We start from the raw sequence: 23,668 nt of genomic DNA on the forward strand, positions 1-23,668 counted from the left end.
GACAGCACAACCAGAATCAGATGTTTTCATTAACTAAAAGGTGATTCCCACCATACTTATATAACTAAAATAGTGAGAAGCATCTGAAAACTTGTATGTAGTTAACATGACAAGATACAGCACCTTTGTGTCTTTCAGAAAACCAACAATGGCTTTTTGCCACTTGCCTAGTAACAGCAAGCTCTGGATGTCTGAAGAGGGAGTTATTATGGCTGGAAGAGCATAAGAAACACAGGAATTATAACAGTGGATCCCAAACAGTGTCAGACACTCAGAAATGGTCACACTGGATCCCCTCCAATGCTCCTTCATGTGTCCTAGCACTCAGAGTCACTTAGAGGACAAAGTAACGTAGAAAGATTGAAAGGGAATAAGTAAATAATCTATCCTCCTTCTCCTCACAGTGGAGGATCAAAAGCTTTTAGAGACTCACCTAAACCTCAGAACAGGACACTGCAAAAAACTTCTGGGATTCACTGATACAGCTCAAAATAAAACTTGAATCCCATTTTGAATCTTTCTGAAGTATTGGCCTCAATAATGCTCAATGAAGAATTAATTCCACAGTGTAATTACACCCAATGTGAATTGCCAACTTTTTAGTTAATTAAATATCCCCCTACCCTCTGCCATGAAAAGTTCATGATATGCCTTCTCTGCAGCATTCATTATTTGACACCCTTTTGTCAGTTCCTCCTCATCTGGCTCCTTGCAACGTAATTGATTCCAGATTTTCAACACGCTTCAGATACAGATTTTTTTTTCCATGCTGTTCATCATTCTCATCTCACTGTGACAGCAACAGGCCAGCAACTTACCCACGTGGGTAAGGCAAGGCAGTGGGTAGTGCAGGGAGAAGCACTCAGCAACCTGCTCCAGCCCAGGGTCTCCTACTGCTCCCTGTCCATGGCTCTCAGACACCAGCCTTGCACAGAGCTGGCCGTGTACCCCAATTAATGATGCCCTTGCTCACGTCTCTCTTCCGTTCCGTTTCTATCTAAAAATCTCTGAATACAAACCTTATCCTAGAGTGAGTTTTTACAATATAATACTAGCTCCCAAAAGTGGGGATTACCTACATTTAACTGAGAAAACTTGACACATCTGATTTTATAGTAACGTTAAGACTGTGGCCTTACAGGGCCAGAGGTTTAAAAGAAGAATACAAGAAAATTCACCCCGATACACAGATCCCACAAAGAACATGTTTGGAGTACTTCATACATCTGAATAAAAACCTCCTTTAAAATGTATAATATTATATGTATTATTTAATTCTATATTACATATACTTATATATATATATAAGAGCTTTCCTTATGATGCTCGCAATTTTAACACCATCAATTACTATTTTGTCATTAGGGCTGAGTTTTTTGGTTGGTTGGTTGGTTGGTTGGTCGGTTGGTCGGTTGGTTGGTTGATTGGCGGTTTTCTGCTTCATACTTCCCCCTCTGTTTTCCTTGGCTGGCTGGTTCTGATTTTGAATGCTTCTGATGTAAAAAAAACCAACACTTTTTCTTTAGGACAGCACAACTTCTTTGGTTCTTTTCAGACAAACATTATGCTAACCCCAAAATACTCTCTGAATTGAAGCATAATGGTTTGAATATCCACTTCAGTCTAAGCCTATCTCATTTATAAACACAAAACCAGACGAATAAGAGGGTAGAAGAGACTGCAAAAATAAAGACATATTTTTGCTTCCTCAAAGTTAGAACCACCACTTAGGCAATAGTTTTGTGTTAGGATTCTGTTCCAAATCTTTCAACAACAAAAATAACATGGCATGCACCCCACTCCTACTAATCACAGAACTGTTAGGGTTGGAAGGGACCTCTGGAGATGACCTAGTCCAAGCCCCCTGCCAAGGCAGGGCTACCTAGAGCAGGTTACACAGGAACACATCCAATTTCTCTCCAAAAAGTGATTAATGTAGTGGTTAATACATAAATATTTCTCAGTATCTTCATATTCTGTGGTTTCAAATCTCCTAAGCACAGAGTTTCCTTTATTTCTCTGAAATGCAATACATACATATATATATATAATAAGTATATAACACAAGGCACCTGAAACTAGAAAGACTCAAGAGCTGAAACTAGAGGGAGTAATGTAGCAGACCAGAACAGACCAACAGCACGTCTTCTCCCCAGTGACTATCAATTCATTTCTTGTTTAAGAAGCTGGAAGGAGCAAGCCCAGAACAGTTTCCATTTAAACCTTAAAAGCAATGCAGCCAAGCCTCTACACCCAAAATATTTGCTGATTTCTTTAGACGTGGCTACTCCCTTACAAGAGTTCTGCATGAATACAGGATTACTGAGAAAAAAAAAAACCCAAATGCAGGTGTTTTATCAGTGAGCACCATTGTGAAATTAGTGCCCATCTCAGTAAACTGGAGGAACAAATTCCTCAAATCTCTAAAGTCCTTCATTTTTTAACTTGCATTTACACTGGTATTTAAGTACTTGTCTTATGTAAAGGTTTCTGAGGCTCTTTTTGCACAAAATTATGCTACAACATAAAATCACTAGTTCTTTGGATTTGAAAATGCTGAAAAGGCTTGAAATACAAGGGGATACTAAAGCTGCAGCTGGGACTGTGATTATGTGTACATGCACTCATGTCCAGGTAAGACTGGCTGATGCCCTGGAAAATGTGGCTGAATTCAGGAGTGACTCTGTAGGTGTATCTTCATTACCAGTGGGCCACTGCTGGCAAGAATTGACTAAGGGAAGAAGCATGAACAACAGTGGTACAAGTCTAAATTAAATATATATAGAGACTACGATGTTTTTATTAGGTTAAGTTCCCGCCTGCCAAATGAGCTTCTGTAAAGCTACCAGCTCCTGGGAACAAACCCTGAAATGTCTGTCTGCTAAATTGTATCATTTTACAAACCCCAGACTCTGACTGCTTCAGACCAGGAAATTATCGTGGTTTACTGCCCACCTATGCTGTAGTTTCAGGTGCACTGTCACAGACACATTCAGCCACCCAGAGCCTGGAAGAGCACTTTTCTCTGCAGCTTCAAAGTACCATTGTAATATAAATAATACATAATAACAAACAGCACATTTGTACCTCCACTATAAAAAAACACCAGCCCCAGGTTGTACAGATCAGGCTGTGTACACAGTTTTGCTCTTTAACCTCTGCAAGCTGTGTGTCAAACAGCCCCTTTAAAAATCACGAGTTTTTGCGAAGTCAGGCACTGCATAACGGCTTATTTCAGAGGTTACACTCTGCATACATATGTATGAAGATGGGACAGAAAAAAAACAGCTCAGCTTACTTGTCTTTCAGTCACCTAATCAAAAAGGTGATTGGATTCATTTTTACGATATCAATGAAGTCACCGGAGTGCAATCTCAGTTTTTTCCGCATGAGACAGATGACACCTTCGCCATGGACTCAACGCAATGAAAGACAGGCTTTTTTTCAGATACACCCAGGCCATGGCTCACTTCTGCTTGTGTACATAAAGAATACCAGATGTATTGCAGTAGCGCTCGCTCTTTTTCCACTCTATCAAGAGGCTTACTTAATTTCTTTCTATTATAAGCACAGGAGACTGGAAGGACACCAGCCAGGGCAAGAGGTGAGATACGAAGGATGCTATGCATGATTAGAGGGAGATACAGCAAGGTATTTTTCATTTCCCAAGGGAAATCACTGCCCTAATGCAGCCAAAATATTTAATGCTACATGTGAAGATTTCAGGGTGGGACACAGGCCTTAGAGAAAATGCATAAAACGCAAACATGCATCCCTGAAATTCAATTTGATAATTTTGCTGACCACAGAGTATCATGTATCTGTTCCAAGACTAACTACCGCCTTCCCTCCTACAAAACGTTTAATACTTCCCTTGTAGTTTCACGAGTTCTCGTTCCTGTAAGAGTCAATTCAATGCAATTTCTTGAGGACTACACCAGAATGCACCCACAACTTTACAGAGTTTTTCTCTTCTTGACCGTCTCTCTTTGTTCTACGGAAAATGGCACTGCTTGCTTTTATCCCAGAATTTGCCAAGTCACTACTGGAGCCTTCCCCCAGGTCACAGTGATGTTACCACTACAGATTACACAGGAGCTGGATATCCACATCCAAATCTGCAGGCAGACACTGCTGTCAACCAGGAGGTTTCCACACGAAACTGAACCTCAGTGGCCTGCCTTGTGACCCCTTTTCCCCTTCACCTGTCCTCCTGAAGCAGGAAGCCTGGCAGCTCTCTCTGCTCCTGCAGCAACTGCAGGGCATGGATAAGCTTCAGACATGGATTCACCAGGTATTCATGCAGTGTGTTTGCACAGTTTCCAGCAGATCTAACTGGTATATCCTAGAAAGACCCTCAGATAAGCAGGCTACTTACTTATCTGGATCCCCACCCTCGCAGAATTAACAGAATCTGGTAAAACTTTGGTGGCAGTCTCCTGCAAAGCTGCATTGGCTATCTGATAAAAGTGGGAAGTAATATAATATGGGCATATATATACACATATTCAATTATATACTTATTTTCTATTAAAAGTATTTAAATAGATAATAATAAATTAATAGATTATTTATAAATAATGGAACTCAGCAAAATAAAAATGGAAAGTCTTTGTTACAGTTGTTAGTCACTGAGGAAGGCTAAAATATAAATCTATAGTAAACTTAAAAATAGAACCAAACTACCTTATGTCCTAGAACAGTGAGAAATGGGGGGATTATGTGGAACCTAGATCTAACCTTGGGACCCAAATAGCATTTAAACCACCTCCTGCTTCTCCTTTTAACTTCAACCTCTTAGCTACAGGCAGATAACCTTCAGTCTACTCCTAGTACACTCCAGGCACTGCTGAGCTGGCCAATGTGAAAGACATTAGGAGCAGAACTCTGCTGCTGCTCCCTTCTTAAACCTAAAAGCAAGATACAGGACGAAATCTTTGGTTCTTGCTGAGAAAAATGAGCTGCATGGGTAGGAGACTTCAGGAGAGTAAAGGAGACGTACTGAAGCTCTGTGAACCTCAGCAAGCACCACTTTTGTTCATGAAAATTCAAGAGGTTGCAAAGCTTCAGTAACAAGTTACACTGGATAATATGGAGGAGGGCTAATTTAGTAGTACATTTCCTCTTCTTTCAGCCACAGCCTCTGTTTCTTCAAAGCAGCAATCCCAGTATGGACTTGAAAAAAAAAAAAAAGCCTCTGAAAGCTCAGCTTTCTGTGTATTGTGTAGTCACTTAATCTGTAATTTGCTCTCACAGAAATAAATGCTAATGTGCCTGACAAATGTGACTTAATTTTGTGATGTGAATGACTTCTCCTATGTAAATCTCTCTATGCAATTTGTATGTTATTCTTTTTAAAAAATAGGAACTACTACTGCATTCTAGTTCCAGCTCCAGAGTGAATACTGAGATTTATACTCCAAACTTTACCACAGCATGACAAGAGAACTCCCCTAACTTCCCCTCCCACTTTTACTAACAACAGAAATCTTTTGTCCACATTACACCCAGCATTTAAGATGGATGAAAAGACGGATGCACTTACTAAACGTGAAATAAAGTAAATAAAACACTAGACAGTGAAAATACATTTCTGCATGCTTTCGAAACTTGGTCATAGGGGCAGAAGTCTCTGACACGTTACTCACCCCAATTTTATCTCATAAGAAGAAAAACAAGGAAGATGATTTACCCTCAAACTCCTACCTCTCTGATACCCAACTACAGGCAAACATACAGCAAAACACCATTTTATGTAAGTCTTCCTTTAGTTGCTCCAGAGAAAGAACAGAGAAGTTCAGAAAAACAAGCCAATCAAATAAAACCCCAAACCAACCAAATAAAAAACCCCCGAATAACTAAAAAACCCAACCAACAAAAAGTCTTTAAAGGAGGCAACTACACTACAAATAATTACAGATACATATTCATTTCAGAAAGCAACACTACAGAAGGACAAATTTACAGAAGCAACAGTATCTGAGATTTTGCCTTCCTAAAGCAACTAATATGAGAAAACAGCTCACCTTTTCTTGTATTTGAGCACATACATAGGTCTTGCCAAGTTTCACAGGGATGGAGTTTCATGGAATTGTTTCTCAAAGCTCATACCACCCACATACTACAAAAGCCATGGAAATTACAGGCTCAACACATCCATCTACCCATCTGTCATTTAGATGAGGTGTTTGATATGCAGTAGCCCTTGTCTCCTTCAGTTTGAGGCCACAGTGCACTATAATTTTTATTGCTTTTCTGCATATGACAGCGGCAATATCCCATTTCAAATGTTTCCATGTAAAGTAGTGAGTGATTATCAACAACATCATAGCATCATATCCTCTTGTTATATTTATTTTAGTACATGAGGAAGTGTGAGTTGCCAAAGTCATGTAGGCAGTCTGTGCCAGTGAAGAGAACTTAATGTAGATCTCTAGCTAGTGTATTACCCGTATTATTAAACAATACTATTTTTAAAAAAGTAGAAAATTCCTAAGAACATGATGTTTTCCTTCCTTTCTGATGATTAGATGGATCCTGCATTCCCTCTTTCTTGCTTTCATAGGTCACCAGGCTATGCTAACACCTTATTCCATATGAGCAAAAAAGACATCTCAGAAAATACATATTGAATTTGGCTGGACTTGAAATTGCATCTCCTAAGCACAGAGGCTGACAACTGCTTGGGCCCCACTGATTTTCTTCAAGACCTACATGGTCTTTTCGATTAATATCTGACAATGTTCTTCTGTAGCCTTGGTAATATTGGCTGGTTGCATATCATCACTAGCTCACTCATGGGTTTGTTGGAGAAAAGCTATAGGATGAAAAGCAAATCCATTAACAGGAGATTCACATCTTCTCTGAACAAAGGAAGAAAGGACCTATTCCAAGAGGCTGCACTCAAATGTGTCCTCCATTCAGAATAATGTTAAATACTGAGCTACGGCAACCATCACAGTCTGGCAAAAGAACATTAAAACAACGTGAAAAAATCATCTCTACTCATCTCTTTTATATAACAATGTACCTATTGCAATTCAAGAAGAGAAAAATGTGTGAACTATTGGGATTAGGCCTATGAAATATAATTAGAAATAACCAGAAGCCAAAAGCAAACAGTAGCAATCATTAGGTGAGGATGTGGAATCTCATATGTACATCATATAAATTCATGCTGAGCCTCACCCTGCAGTGTAACTAGTGGTAGTCACCTCAGCTTAGCAAGGGAGATAACAACAGCGAAGGTGAACAGACCTGTGGAAACATTTCTGTACACTGAAAGTCTATGAAGACACATTCCCTCTGGGAGTTTCATGAACAGCAGATACATGGTAATGCAATAATTTCCCATTTAACAAAACTGGAGAAATGGGTATCCCGAGGAAATTATCAAGCAATAGATTTAAAAGAAATTGAAGAAAGAAGTACTTTTCTACATAGCTCGTAACTCCTGTATGGAACTGACTGCTTCAGCATGTTGGAAAAGACAACTGCAAAAACGGATCTATAGAAAAAGGAGATCCAGACATAGGTTGGACCAGACGTAAAATGACTTCTGCCTCTTACCTCCATAAACTAGGAGCCTCTATGAGGGGCAGAGTCACATTATACCTGACTTGTGTTATATTTTTCCCCTAATCATCTGAAACTGGTAGGTGATGGAGCAGAGACAGCCTGATAAATGAGATGAATGATTTCAGTGATGCAGTACAGCTGTTGTGGTAGAATTCTCACGTCTTCTGGCTCCTCTCCTCTACTGAACCTGCCTTCAGCCATGAGCATAGCACAGAAGCTGCAATTTGGACTGGCTCATCTTCTCCTTAAAACAGATAAAGATCAACTGCCATTGACCGGGGAGTCTCATCAAGAAGCCTGCAGCCTCTAGCAGATAAGAGCTGAACCCCTGCTTACTGAATCACAGGTGCTGTTTGGAGCCTAAGAGTAGGCTGTCACCTGGCGTTTCCTCCATCACTTGTCCTTACCAGTCAGTCTGTGTGAGGTCAATGGTGAAAAGAAATGAGTCACATGGCTACGTGGACACTGATGTCAAACTGCCAGGATTCAGTTTAAGAAGCAGCAGGAACAAACAGCAGTCTGTTTTCTCCATGAGGGACCAATTTCTTCCCTTCCCTTGGAGATGGCATAATTCATGCTTTCAGTCTTCCAAGAAGTGGAGAATTGGAAGGACGTGTGGCTATTCATGTAATTTTGAGCACAACTGTTTCTTTAAGCAAGACAAATCATATGAGTTAGAGGAATTCCTGCTACATTTGTATGATTTGTGTTTATGCATGTAAAGCACCAGCATGGGTATTTTTGGCACATGAGGTAGAGTATAAATTAAAGTACATATTAATCACACATTATATCTGCAGTCTAAACTAGCAGGTATGTTCATTTTATGTATGAATGTGTTCTTGAAGCTGCAGGATACTAATTTAAAAGACAAGCAATTCAAAGCTTCCTTGGTTGACACTGCATGTAATGAGATTTTTTTCCCCTGACATCTTGTGTTTCATCTTATCTCATAACTAAATAATTTAGTGTATTTTAAATATATATATAAGCATTCAAAACAATAAGCTGTGTATGACCTACTTATTTTGAGTTTCCAATTTAAAAATAGTTATTCCAAGGAAAAAAAATTCCTACGAATTGTCAACAGAAGAAAGTTGATTTAATCCACGGAACAAAGACGTGTGAAGGTGAGACACACGCACCAGTAGTCATGAGAAATCTTTTGAACTGCAGGACTAATTCTGAGAAATGAGTTTTCAATTAAACCCCAACGTTTCCCATGTGACTCTATCAGTCACTGAAGCACATGACAGCATCAGCTGGTATCAGTGTGGTGGCTGTGACAGGTCACCCCACAAAGGATTTCGAATGTGCAACTTCTATATAATTGGCTGGATTGTAGGTATTTGCAGTCATATAAAAGACAGGATGATGTGAAGACTTCATTAGCATGAAATGGAGGTGGTTGCATTCTTCATGCATGACCAAAGCTGTGAGGACACTCAAAGATTTCAATGCAATGAGTGTCTTTAACACTTTCACCATCTCTGCTGAGTGCACAAACAGACTGATGGGCCACTAATGGAATCTGGATCATCTGCAGCTTTTCTTATTGTTATATATTTACTCTGACCATTCCTTTCTTCCCTCCCACTAACCAAAAATCCCCAAAACAAAGCAAAAAACATCAGCTGAGTCAATTATAAAGGATTTTACGGCTGCTGGAGAGCAGTCCAGGCACTTATACTCAAAAGGCTTCTAGAGGTTTGTGCTTTGAAGTCTGTGGAGGAAGTCTCCGATGCCTCCATGGCAGTACCTCTGCAAGCACACCTGCAGGACAGGGAGTGAGACCTCTCTAGAAGGCAAAGCACCCAAGGAACTTGTCAGAAGGTTGGAAGAAAAAGAAGGAAAAAAAGGTGGTTAAATATAGCACGCACCCGGTGTAAAAGTCCCCCTCTCCCTCACTGATGAGCTACAAGATGGCTCAGGATAAACCCCATGCTACCTATGAAATGCTCACAGTCCTATGTCTGATGAAGGCATCCCATCATCAAACCTCCTTGCTGTTTCCAAAATCAAGAGTTTTAAACAGGAGTACGGAGCCTTGCAAAGTGTGCAGAAGGGACTTCATGGGTACCACTCTTCCCTTGTTGCTTTATAGAATCCACTACATGGCTTTTTAATCTGGAGATCCACAAGTCTTCACACCCACATGCGAACATACTCTATTCCTGCATGTGAAGCACAAGTTCAAGTATCACCCTGGCTCCCTGGGCCAGTGCCCACGTCAGTTACCATGTGAGTTGTTGAGAGCAGAAATACTTGAAAAGGGAAATAACTGAATATAACCTGACAGCACTATATAGCATAGCTAGGAGTGAGAATGTTTAGAAAGCATAGATGTGTGCTCAGAGTTATTTAAGACTGGAAGTATTAGAATTAAAAAGAGCTAGAAATGTAGTGGATGGAGCTGGTTTTGCTAATACTTCTGAACCTTAAAAACAAATGTATTTCCTTCCTCCATGTAGGATAGATGGTGTTGGATCAGGATGAAATTTTCCTGCATTACGGAACTTAAATGGTGCAGTCCACAAACTTAAAATCCATGGGATTTGGAATATTTCTACAATGCATAGCTGTGTTTCATATGTTTTCCAACCCTTTTTACATCTGACTTGAAAACATAAAATACAAGCCACAAAAGGGTGGGCAACTAAAGTAAAATGGAAACTACAACTACTGCCAAGCTTGAGAGATTTTGATTTTGAAAAGTAAAGACAAAACCCTAAAAGCCCAGTGCTGGGTGTTCATGTTAAGGAAGCGAGTGATTTTCCAAGCTGTGCTGGATTTAAGATTTTAACAAATACATGCCAGACAGCAATAACAAGGTTACAGCGAGGAACATGAAAGTTTTTAAACAGGCAACAGAAATCTATAAAGCATTAAAAATATATTTGTCTCGAAGGCCTAAAATGGAGAGCATGAATTTATCAGACACTGAAGCATGATTTCCAACCTACACTTCAGAAACAAAGCAGTAAAACGTATCCAAACGTTCTCGCAATGAACATCTACCAAGATACAAAAGGAGAAACAATGCCAAAGGGATCTCCTATCTCTGCATCCCCGAATCAAAAAGAATGGGGAGTTGTTGTAAAAAGACATTTGGATAAGTAAACAATTAAAATAAATGCTTTAAATAACCTGTTTTGAGTCAATGATTTCAGAAACATGAAGCGATGCATCAGAAATTGTTTGACCTCCCCCGTTCCTGTGCAGACTAAAATAGAAGCTCAAGGTCTCAGACTTGTCTCAGAAACGTTATTTTACCTACACAATTTTTGCTTTCTCTTTGCAATGCAATAAAAATAACCCCTTGTCTAATATAGGAAAAGGGTGCAAAATAATTTCAGATAGTCACTGACCCTTCTTACAAGTGGCTCACTTCCATAAAATGGGAACACATGATGCAATTTTACATGGTAAAGAATGGCACACTGCCAGCAACTTCTGCAGACACAGAGGACCATGGAGTCAAAATGAAGCCCAAGAATTCTGCAGGGGTTGGAAATCAACTAGTACACACTGAAATGAAAACCAAAGCATGGTGTGTATGTTTGTCCACAACACCTAAAGCTCTAAAATCGCTTTAAAGAATGCTCAAGCCTGCAGTTTCACTCCCCCCCTTCAAGCACTGAGCTGGGAGCAGGCCAGGGCTCCCTTCCCCACAGCAACAACCAGGGTCTCACCAAAGCCCACACCAGAGCTCACCACAAATGCTTTCAAGCAAGCCAGGCAATCACTAATGCACACCTTTTCCGTAATGCCTGTGCATATACACATATACACGTGGTTGTCCTGCTGGGAATTTAAATTAAATGAGAAGTTTAGTGCATTCTGCCTATGAAGCCTCTGGCAAATTCAGCAGCATTTGCAGCGCTGCATGTGCAGGGTCAGGCATGAGCTTCGGCACAGTGGCAGGGGCAGGTGGAATCACAGCACGCAACAAGGCTCACTTCCACTGGGCACTGGGGAAAAGCATCAGGTTTTTCTCCTTCAGCACTACCCAGGACCCTCACCTGCCTCGTGTCTTGTGCCAGGGTATCAAACACTTACACAAAATTCTTTCTTCATCCTTCAACACAGCCCTCATGTTCCAACCCTTCTACTGGGGGAAGAAGACTAGCAACACACATACACAAATTATCCTGATATCAGGGCAGGGAGAACCAAAGGAGGCCAAGCACCAAGGGCTAAACAGCAGGAGATAGCCAGCTGCTGCTGCTGCTGTCCTTCACCAGGGCCAGAAAGGAGTGGGTACAAATTTACAGCCGTTATGATGGAAATTTCCCACAGCAGCTTTTATCACAGGGTAACAATAGGGTTCTATGAGAAATTAAAGCTTATTTCAGCTGGGTGATTTGCCAGCTCAGAACACAATGGACCTTTTTAGCAAAGTCGAGGTGTAATTTGCAGCTTTCTGCAACCAAGAAGGATGGTCCTTTCTCCGGAGACTGCATTGAACTGAGGGCATGCTAGCTGGGGGATGCACGCAGCCCTGGCAGGAACGCAGAGCTCCCTCTAGCACGTGTGACGGGCAACCTCGAATCACAGGCTGGGGAAACAACAGCTCCTACTCGGAAACAATGCTGCCTTCATCGCCCAAACCCAACAGCTTCCTGTAACCCCGCGCAGGTTTCTCCCTCCCTATCACATGAGACAGAGCTCCAGTGTGCCCATTGTCAGCACGACCTTTTCAAAACAGCAGTCCAGTCAACTTTCAGAGTCTCTGGGTCAGCTGCCTTTGCTGAGCGCATGGGGAAAACAAGGAAAACACCAGCTCCAGCACCACTGCGAGCGCCTGGTGTCACCAGTGGGATTTGGCCAATGCCAGTTTCTCCAGCACCGGGGAACTGCACCATGGAGTAGAAGCACACAGAGAGGCAGGGAGGAGTTGCATATGAAGTGATTGAGGAATGGAGCTGCTTCCCTGAAGTACTGTTTAGATCCCAGGCAAGCAAAGAGTAGGAAAAACCTTCAGAACCTTCCCATCCAAATCCTCCTTGGAAAAAAGTCCTGAAATGTCCCATGGAAAAATGAGATGATAGAGAATTATGCAGATATGTAAATCAAATAACCCAAAACCCAACAGTGCTCAGCTGTGTTGGAAGAGTCCTGCCTTTTCCACAAGCTGACAAAGGAACTAGAGAATCATCACAGAACTTCCCTGATGCTATTTCTGCCCTTTAGCTTTTCTCAGTGCTTTTCACTAACAAGAACACTTAAAACTGGCATTTGCATATCTTATACTTCCTTTTATTTCTCCTGGCTGGGTTGCTTTTGCTTTCCCCATTTGATAGCTACCAGAAGCAGAGAAAAATCAGTGATGTAAGAGGCAGGTCCATCAAAGAAGTGGCAACACAGCAATGACAGGCTATAGCTTTAATTCAGGTCCCATATACAGCAAACATTAATTCAGTAGAATTAAACTCATAGGAATCTTTATCCACAACATCCAAAACCTCTCTTAAATCATTTGAATTGATACTGATAGACAAGATACTGATAGACAAAAAATAGAGGCAAAGCTAACCAAAGGTTTGCAGTCCTTTTCTGACAAACCTGGACCTGATTTATTCAAACTGTGCTACATCTGGATTCTGTACCAAAAATCGTACAAAAGCTGCAAACTGCAGAGAATCTTAATTTGCATTCATTCATTTCCAGAGCTAAACAGAGTACATGAGCACACATGCAGTGGAAATTATTCCTTTCCTGACATCCCAGAAAGGCCACTGGCACCTCAGGCTGCCTCTGCTCAGAAACCCTCAGGAACTACCATGACAGAAGTCTCCATACGCAATACAGCCTGTGTGAGTCACAGGCTCCCTAAAACAGTACCTCCAACTCGCTTTCAGATTAAAGGTCCTTTCAGTACAGATCTTGCCTACCAAGCAAACGGACAGAAAGCAATGAACTTGCAGGAAATGAATCTGGAGAGAATAAAAACCCAATGTTTGTCAAAGCCACGTGGCAGTGCCAGCAGAGCCACCAAGCAGTGACCTTGACATCCATTACACGCTCACATCTGTAGTTTAACATGCATGACTTCCACAGAGGTCAATTATTCAAAGGCAAAATGCACAGTGCCACTGTTCATCAGTTATTGTTTTGCTTTATAGCATTTACATATAATACACCATCAGTCCCACCCCAGAAAAAAAATATGTGTTCTCCATTAGCAAGAAGATGATGCATGGAAGAGAATTGTAGTCTTTGGTTCTGTCTTCCACCTGGGTTACCCTTCTTTGCAATTTTAAGACTTTATTTCTGTAAGGCTGACTGAAGTATTATTTCAGAAGTCACAGCTCAACACTTCTGCTTTTGATTTACTGGGCATTGCTATGAATTCTTTATAACAGCTAATTGTCATGCTGATACTTATTCTTTTTGTGTAGGGTACTTGAACTATTTTAACGACTTCAATGTAATATACATTAAAATAGCCAGTGATGAGCCAAGCACCTGTAAAACTCATGTCAAACCAAATAAATGTTGGCCTTAAGCCAAAAATGTACTTGCTGTCCATAATCTACTGCAATGCTCATTTAAGTTCTGTAATTTTCCACCAACTGGCAATTGTGTTGTTTGGTTCTTTTTAATTCATTCCTTCAGGTGAAAAGGAGGTTTCATCAAATTCAACAGTGGCTGAAAAGACTGTGAACGTCTCTTGAATTTCCAAGTGCTACAAGCTGAAATAACATGTATGCTTTCTGTAGCTGCCTGATTTTTCACATGAGCCTATCTGTGGGTTTTATCATTTTTTCTATTGTGCTCATTTTGCAAACATTCTACACCTGCTTAACAGTTTGCAAACAGAGGTAATTAAGTGACACGAAACACAACTGAGGTTAAGCATGTATGAAATTATTTTCAAGATCAGGACCCAAATTAGTTAAGCTTAATTTAGGCCATTCTTGATAAAATTTTAAAACCCCACTATTTTTATGGATGTCTTTGAAATAAACTCTCCTACTTCTCTTTGATCTTCTTTGTTCTCTTCACCCTACTGCTTTGCTGGTGACACTCAAAAGCAGAAGTCTGCATTTTTTAGGTAGCAACACTGTAAAATTTATCCACAGCTTTCTCTGCTGAAAAATAAAGTTATTAAAAGGGTGGCTCAGAACTTATTGCACTCCCTTCCCCATACTGCAATAAAAAGCTTTTCCTTGGAGTAACAATTTAAAAGCAATACAAATCTTTATTTCATCAAGTTGGCAGCTGCATATATGTCTTTAGACTGGTTAAGAAAGAAGATTCTTGGGAAAGTGGTAGCAATATATTTCTTCATTCCATATGACAATACTTCATTACAGCAGGACAATGCTGTTGTATTTGCATATATATCACTTCTCCCAAATTTCTATCCCTCTTTTCAGGCCACTTTTTTGTCTGCGTGCTTTTATATTTCTGCTGGGTGTTGCACAGCATTGCTCAATTTATGTCTGCCTTGGTCTGTACATATGGCAAGCAAGTGTATTATTAAAAGTTATATTTACAGTAACATGAATATTGAATTCATTCTACTACCAAACACATCTTGTGAAACTTCATGTTTCTCTTCCCACTAACCACTACCACATTTGTGCTCCAAATCTTCTGTTCATTTAAAAATAAATGACTGATAAGAAATTACATAGTTATTACAGTAAGTCTTCTATTTTACCAGAAAATCAAAAACAGAGATATACCAGGGCTGAAAGGCTGAAAAATACAGGCAACTGTGTGCAGTACCCCACAGCCTGAAGTATCTACACAACAGATGCTTAAGCAGAAGAGTCTATGAAATACTTTACTCCCCTCTGTCCACCACTCTCCTCTACACTTTTTAACCTTTCTGGATGTTCAGAAACACCCCCATCAAGTGTGATTCAAAAAAACCCTAAAGGATCTTCAGAAATGAGGAACACTAAGTCAGAGCAAATCTCTCCTTCATTACCTGTGTAACACTACCATGTCTTACACTTTACATAGTTCAAACATAAAGAGACCATTCTTAATACTTTTTTTTTTCTTTGCCATTTTCCACCACAGAAGAGACAGGGCTTACACAACAGTAGAAAATCCATGTAAACACAGTCCTTAAGCCACATAAAAGTAGATGTTATTACTAAAGGCATTAGGGTGAATATAAAGGAAAAGAAGACTATGCGTAATTAAAAGGCTGCCCTTCATTCATGAGCTTTGAAAGCAATGAAAAAGCACCTCCCTCAAGGCTAGGAAACATGTTTTATGGAGACACACTAATTGTGTAGAGAAGCACCACGCATTCCTTGCTGAAAGCTGGTAATGATAACTGAGTGTAGATCCAGACAGTCCGACAGCTCTCCACAGCAAGAGCAAATGCTTGCAAGCTGAGGATTTCTGATACGGCCTGTACTCAGGTTGTGCCTACAGAGTCTTCTGGACTACTGTCTCCCCCTCAGAGAGACATTGCCACTTCAAAATACACACAAAGCTCAGTGCAAAACTCTTCATGCATTTTCAAAAATACAGGCTTATTATGCATCAAAGACTGCTTCCACCATCCAATTTCCACCCAAATTTGAAAAGATACATTTTCATTTAGCTCCACATCTGACCAGTGCACTGATACCTAAAATTGTAGCCTCTCATGTTTTTGAGTAGCTTTAAAAGCAGTTAACTTATGCATGAACCTCTTTAAAGACAGTGTAGGTGTCAGTGAAGAAACCTTTACATTTACCCTTGTGCTTCAAAGTCACACCAAGCAGTGCTTCACAGCCAGCCACCTTTTTTTTTTTCCCCTATCCAATTCAGCAGTACTCTAACTTTACTCAATCTAGTGTAAATTGTACAGCTGGTCAGAGACTGTTGTGCCAGCTGGGAAAAGCAGAAAGAAACCCCTTTATTTGTAGTAGAAAACAGAAAACCTATGAAATGTTTAATTGGAGAAAAGGGAAGAAAAAAAAAAAAACAACTTTTTTTTAAATCTTACACAGCTTGATGTTTCAGCAGGGCACCAGTCTGCCCTACACAAAGACGTTAAGCTACTGTGTTTCCCTGCGTGGAAGCAACCTGAGCCGGTCCCCAGTCACTGCAATGCTGCTCCATGGAAGCAATGATCGCCTTAGACAACTCCAAAGTAGAGATCTCCACCTTTAAAACCAGAAGCAAGCCATCAGGCAGCCTTCCCTCCTAGACTGTGATAGGAAGGGAAGCCTGCAGAGGAGTTCAGCGGGAGATTTGCTTTTCCTCCCTCACCCTTTGGCTGGTGCGAATATACTTCAGGTAAGGGCCAGACCCTCCACAAGTACAAAGCCCACCTGGCCAAGGAACTTCTCCTCCAGGCTCTGGGAGTGGGGCCCACCATTCCATCCCTTTCCCCACCAGTCTCGACCTAAAGCTTAACACTCAAATTTAAACATATTTAAACACTTTTTTTCTCCCCCAGTATACATACATTTGAAAAGCATAAAGCCATTTGCAAGGTTTTGCTATGGTTTTCTTTGCATTGTCGCAATGTAACAGCATGGAGGGGAGGGGGAGCGTCTGTGTGTGGGAGGGGAGAGGAGCAAACACTTTGCCCTTTCCAAACACTCCCTGATTTTGCCTACCCCACACTGGGATGTCAAAGCCAGTGATATATATGTAGTAGGACAGGTTTCTCCAGGGGCTCAGTCTTGTATGCAGCATTCAGCAGTTTGTGAAAGGAAATCAATAAGAGCTCTCCCTCAGCTTCCTGCTCCCCTGTATTCCTGCATTTCCCTCTGTAGTGTATGTACTTATGCAAAAAGCACAGTCCTTTGTACGATTATCTTCCCCACAAAAGCCATTACCAGTCTCTAAACAGTGGAAGGTGACATCGATAACTAAAGCTACAGAAATAGCTTTCCCAGCTTGGTGAAAGAAACACAGGCAAACCAAGTTTTTCTGCTAAGTTCCATTTCAACATTCCTGATGAAAAATGGTACCTGGGCTCTCCTCTTCACAAAACACTGGATGCATTTCTACATTTTCACGTTGCTAAAGTATCAGATAGGTATGTTTGAAACACAAAATACCCTTTCTAGCGGCAGAAACCCAGCAGTCATCAGACACGTCCCTGTCACACTGTAGCCTTTAGACAGTGGACTCTGAAATGCCAACACCCATCCCTCTTATTCTTTCCATCACTATTTCCCCTATGGTGGCTTTATCTGCTGGAACAGCTCGGTATTTTTTTCCTGAAGAAGCTAATATTGTTTACTCTGTCATTTATCTTTATCCTTTTCAAAACAATTTCTTTCCATTATGCATTTTCTATTGATATTATTTTCTATTACAGCCATCATATGGTCCATCTAAGTATTTCTCTTAGTCGCTTTTGTAATCCTATCTCATTTGGGTTTTCCACATTCATTTATCCCTTTCCTATTTTATTTTTTATTTTCAGTATGTTTGGGAATTAGTATTTCTGTATATTCCTTGTAACACATCTGGTGAAAAATGACACAAATCCAAGCAAAACTTGTTCAAAGATACGCTCCTTTTCATTTTTTATCTGTCTGTATGGAATTGGAACGAAGAATCAGGAGCCACTGTGGGATGATCTGATGAGACAAGTGCCAGCTGGCCAGCTGGCTGTGGGGCAGTCACACAGCCGACATGGGACAAGCAGCCTGCACATCCCAGTTTCTTTTTTTGTGTTGGACATTCAAGTAAGACCCTTCTTTCCAGTGAATTTCCTTCTCAAAGTGCTGAACTAACGAGATGAATGGAACAAATCCTAATCAAGAGACAGGCTGAGCTCCATCCCCACTGTGGCTGGGAGCCTGTAAAGCAGTGGATGAAACCCAGGAAAAATCCTCCCCTCTTGGGCCAGTGGCACTGCAAACCCAGTGGTGAAATCAGGCTGCTCACAGAGCCTGTGGTTCAGCAAGGCCAACTAGCTGTGAAGTCTCTAATGTATTGATTCTATATTGACTGAAGGAAGGATGCATAAGAAGACAGGGGGAAGAGAAACTGTGTCCCAGAAGCAGCCAGGCCCTGGACAGTACTGTATTTTATCTGCTGGATTGCTTCAGTTCAACCCAGCCGTGTTCATGTACACATTTAAAGAGAGCTGTCTGCTAGTCTGTAACAATTATAGTTCAACTATTTGTGAAGTCTGATAAAAAAAAAAACCCTAGTAAAATATAAGCTTCTTTTATGTGCACAAAAAAAAAAGTTCAACAAAAAGAATAACCTGGCTATAACTAATGACCCCGACAGGATGAGGAAAAACAAGTTATCATCAGTTGGAGAGTGAAAGCATTATGCAGTGAAAACAAATTATAAACTTACTTCAGTATTGTGGACACAGACAAAAGCCAGATGTTAGTACATAAACACCACAATCACTGGAATTAGGCGCATAAACCCTTGGATTTCAACTGAAATACTGGTGTTTCATTTCACCATGCAGGTGTTTAACCTTCCAGGCTTCACCCAGCTTTCATTTTGTCTTTGAAAGGACAGAAATCCTAAAGCAGAAAGTTTTTCTGCATCACCAGCTTCAAAACATACTTGTTCAACGTCCCATTATGCAAACCTTTGGAAAACTCACTTCCTTGCCAACAGACTGCTGCTACTGGCTGAAGGGATTTAACCTCTCCATTGCCAGATACATGATCAGAGTATTTCCAGGCAGAACTGGGACATCAAGGGACTGCTCGCAGCCATGGTTGTACTGGCCCTCACTCATTAACACCTCTGACTGCAGCACAGTGACAAAAATCCATGCATTTTTACCTACCCTAGGTTTATTACATTAAAAAACCTCCAGATTTAAAATGTGAGTCAATCTCTTTATAAATCTGCTATCAAAATGATTCATAATCCACCGTGAACTCTTATATTTTACTTTTAAGACTGTGAATCAAGGTATTTTATGCACCTCCAAAGGCTTCATTCCCACCTCAGAGAAATTTTTAGCTTTTATTGAGTAACTCTGGTACCTAGTTAGGGTCCTGTAAGTACATGTTGCCTCAAACCAACACACTGAGCTCTTCACATCACAGGAAATGCTGGAGGTTTCACTTCTGGCAGACTCCTGGCAGAGGAAGCCAGCAGGTACTTAGAAAATGTAAGTAATAATTTAATAATTTTAATTCAGCCCAATGGTGCTTTGCCACATCACGTCCTTGAATCCTATGTCCTAATGTGCCACTTTGCTTTGTATTGTTTATCCCGTAATGAAATCTGCCAGGGGAGATGCAGAAACCTAAAGCACAGCCCAGTAGACACAAATGCATCTAAGGCGTACTAGGCACATCACAGATGCAATTTTAACAGGCCTTGGTCATTTTTCAGACTGTGGGTTTTTAGTCAAGATTATTTGATACATCAGTTACCATCACCAGAAAACTAAAAAAGTTAACCTAGGTTCATGTAAAAGGGCTGTTGACTTGTTTTCTTCATACAGACTTCATTGAACAGTTTTGGAATTTGCAGAGTAAAGTTGGTTTTTATATGCTTAGGACCTCAACCTAGAACATCTTGTCTGGACAACAGAAAGGTCTGAAGGAGATGTTGCCATCTATCATTGTTTGTTTAATGCAGCAAAGCAGCAGAGACCAAGGAGAAGGCATTTGCCCACCAGTAGTAAATGGGAGAGGTTGAACTTTAAAGTTTGCTGGGATTACCCTCTCTGCATGAGCTGCTGGTGGCAACCCGCTGCAGGCACTTAAGGCTTTGGCGTCTTCCAGAAAAAGAAAAACCTGTGTTGGAAATGAAAAGCAGCCAACAGGGAAGAAGAAAGAGATGTCGTGTTTACAAAACTATCAAAGGCATTTAAATAGACATCTAACAAAAGAGTGGAAAAACCTGTGTCAGCTAACAGTCACAGCAACTCATTTCAAGTGGCCTTTTCAGTTCTATACAATATCAAAAATTAGGTGATAATGTACCGTAAAAATTAAAATCTCACCAAAATAAATACTTTGGGGAAGAAGCAAGTTGATATATTGAATGACAAGAGAACTAAGCAAGTTCTTTTCTGAAACTCTGGAAGACAAAGGTTGTCTGTAAACACGAAAGGAATGCAGATCACCAGTAAGCAGCAATGCCATGTTATTTGTCAGTTTATGGTTAGGTGGACCATAAACACATAAATGCCCAGTGAGGTGCATTCAAAAGGAGAAAAGCAGAGTTCCATTGCTGGAAGGAGGGGTGGGTGGCGCTTTGTGCAGTGAGACTGAAGCCACCTAAGCTCATGAAGGCTTGACAGACATGGCTTCTCTGACATGAATAGATGGGCTCTTACAGGTTTTACTTTTCAAGTAACTTTACATTTCCCCTCTGTTGTACTTCAGAAACAAAGATGTGGAAGGGTTTTTTTTATTTGGTCTTAAGATTGGATTCGTGGTACTTAATTTTAGCCATATATATGCTTGACATTTGTTCTGCAGCAATGATTGATGCTTCCTCTAGAATCAGCAATAAGAGACAGCCACTTTCAGCTAGTGATTCACTGGATCCTAAAATAGCTTTATAAAACAGGAATCTCCAGGGATGATTCAATCCAGATCCACTGACTAGGACTGAACTTAGCAGCTAAACTTAAATGAAGCAAATTCCATTTGAACTTGCCCATAGGAGCACAAGAACATCTGCCAACCAGAGAATAAGACAGCAAGACGAGGAAAGGAGGAACAGTGAAAAAGCAGATTTCTGGGCATGCTTCAACTGCTAATATTTGGGATTTCTGGATTCATGCAGCTGCACTCCATGCAGAACAATCATGTTATTTCTTTTCATTCTGATAAACTGGCTATATACCTAGTTTTCTTTCTCAAAAAGTAACCAGTTCCTAAAGATGTCATATTATGTACTCCTTTTTCTTCCCAAATCTAGTTTGATCTGTCAAGTGTGTGTTGTGTTCCTGACCTTGGAAGAACCTATACTGGTGGCTGATCCCCTCTTCCTTGGGAAACCCTAAAAAAGCCCAAAAGCTCATTAAGCCTTATGTCTCCTACTGCACAAATGCAAAGATATCTGTAAGTCTACTAGTTCAAATTCCAGTAAATGAGTGTCAGAATAAATAGATCTCTAAAGAAATAACAAAAATATTAAAATGTACTACTAAAAGTAGACTATATTCAAGTGCAGATACCCAACTCAACAGTGAAATTACTCTCTTCATTTTATGTACAGGGTAGGACATTTCATTAAGTTTTATTACATACCATTAGCATACACTTCCTCTTGAAAAGCTAACACTTTAATCACAATTTATGTGAAAGGCCATAGGAAAGGTAAGAAAATAAGTAGCACAATCAGATCACTCATAGCACAGCATTGATATTAAACTTTTAGGAATATGGAACTATAAACAAAGCCATAAACGTTGTACAAATGCATATCTTCAACGCAACCAAAATGAATTTACTAAAGACTATAACAGACTGTGTAACTTTAGGGGGTTTCTTCCCTTCAGATGTCAACGCAAAAGTCAGGCATACATGCAAAGTAACACAGAATTCTCAATTATTTTTTGTTTATGTAACTTTAGGTCAGACAGACTTAAAAAAAAAACCACAAAAAAAAAAAAAAAAACAACAAAAAAGCTTGGCATATAACAACCACAGTATGTTTTCTGAAATATAAGAAGACTGATTAACAGATTAAGCAAAACAAAAGGAAGCATTAAGTATCATCAAAATAAAAGGAAGTGTTATCATAAAAAGAGAAGAAACAGTCAACAAACACATTGTGAAGTGAGAGATCGTTCCACTCGATACTGGCACTGGTAAACATCCACCATCAATAAAAGAACTCCTGGGACCTACTAACACTGCACTAATGGAAAATTAATGGGCCTTGCACAGACCTCTCAGCTGCAAAGGCTGAGCATCACAGCAAAGGATCTTCATTCCACAAACAAGACACATGATATAAACTCAAAGGTCCCATTGTATAATGTCTGGCAGGCAAGACCTTTACGGATTTCTGTTTTAATATGCATAAAATGTTTTACAGAATACACTGTTGGCATATTTCTTCAAAATGCCACAGAACAAACCATTTGGAAATGTGCTGAAAATTCACCAGCTCCAAAACAAAAGCCAGCTATAGATAAAAAAAAATCCAAAACAAAACAACCCCAATAAAAAGATTACAAAGCAGTAAAATATGTATCTCACTGAAGCAAGTTACACACTCCTAAGGAAAAGCTGTATCCTGCAGTAGGGAAACATCCATCCTCCTGAGCCCCCCTGGAGCACCCCCAGCCAGAGCAGCCTGGCATGGGGACCTAGTTAAACGTGCCCAGCAGCATTCTTCGAATGCAATGAGATGTGGCCAGATGGCTTGAAGGCATGTCTAGGATACAACAATTCTGCTGGAACCAAAAAATAACCTCTTCTGAGAGGTACACAGCAATTTCAACTAATCCAAAGAGAAGAGGTGCTGCTGGAGTATAAAAACAGAATTTCCCACCGTTATCACCCTGTAATACCATGTATTTTTTCCACACTTTGGAAAGTACTCCCTATTCAGGGAAGTAACATGGCAGCTGTTACTAAAATTTGACTGCTGTGATATTAAGATGATAGTTTTTGACACAGCCATACTAAATGTCATTCCTCATTCTTCCATGTCACTACCAGTAAATCAATACCAGAAACTAATTTTTTGCTGGCAGAAAAGTCCTCATGTCTTTTGACTGACATAAATTAATGAGCTAAATAACATCAAATTGTCTAAAGTCAACTGCTGTTTGCATTAGTCCTACAGAGGTCACAAAGCAGATGGTATGCATACCTGGCAAAGTCCCATGCCAATGCCAAAGTTTAGTTTACACCTAAAATATAAACCAGACTATTTTTATTACCAGGAGTTTTACATTCCTCCTCTCCTTCAGGAGGCTGGTCCTGCTCTGGCTTCACCAGAGCTACACTGACACCACTGCGGTCAACAGTGTGATCTGTGAGATACAAAGCATACCAGAAAAAAAAAAAAAAAACAACATAAAATGCATAGCTAAAGGCTAAAGCCTTGGGGAAAAAAAAAAAAAAAAGAAAAACAACTCATAACATTGCAAAGGATTGGCAGTATTCTGCTGAATTAGAGCTGCAGCTTCACTTGCAGTTTGGCTGTCCATAAATAG

At 40.2% G+C, this 23,668-nt stretch overlaps 1 protein-coding gene across 4 annotated transcripts in view; it reads right to left on the reverse strand.

Annotated features, from left to right (window-relative positions):
• Window positions 1-23,668, reverse strand: part of DIP2C (disco interacting protein 2 homolog C) — a 319,660-nt gene that overhangs the window by 161,667 nt on the left and 134,325 nt on the right. The window lies entirely within an intron of this gene.

Source organism: Neopsephotus bourkii, unplaced genomic scaffold (assembly GCF_033783945.1).
Source record: "Neopsephotus bourkii isolate Nb327-2 ecotype Australia unplaced genomic scaffold, CSIRO-AGI_Nbou_v1 NB_53, whole genome shotgun sequence".
Lineage (NCBI taxonomy): Eukaryota > Metazoa > Chordata > Aves > Psittaciformes > Psittacidae > Neopsephotus > Neopsephotus bourkii.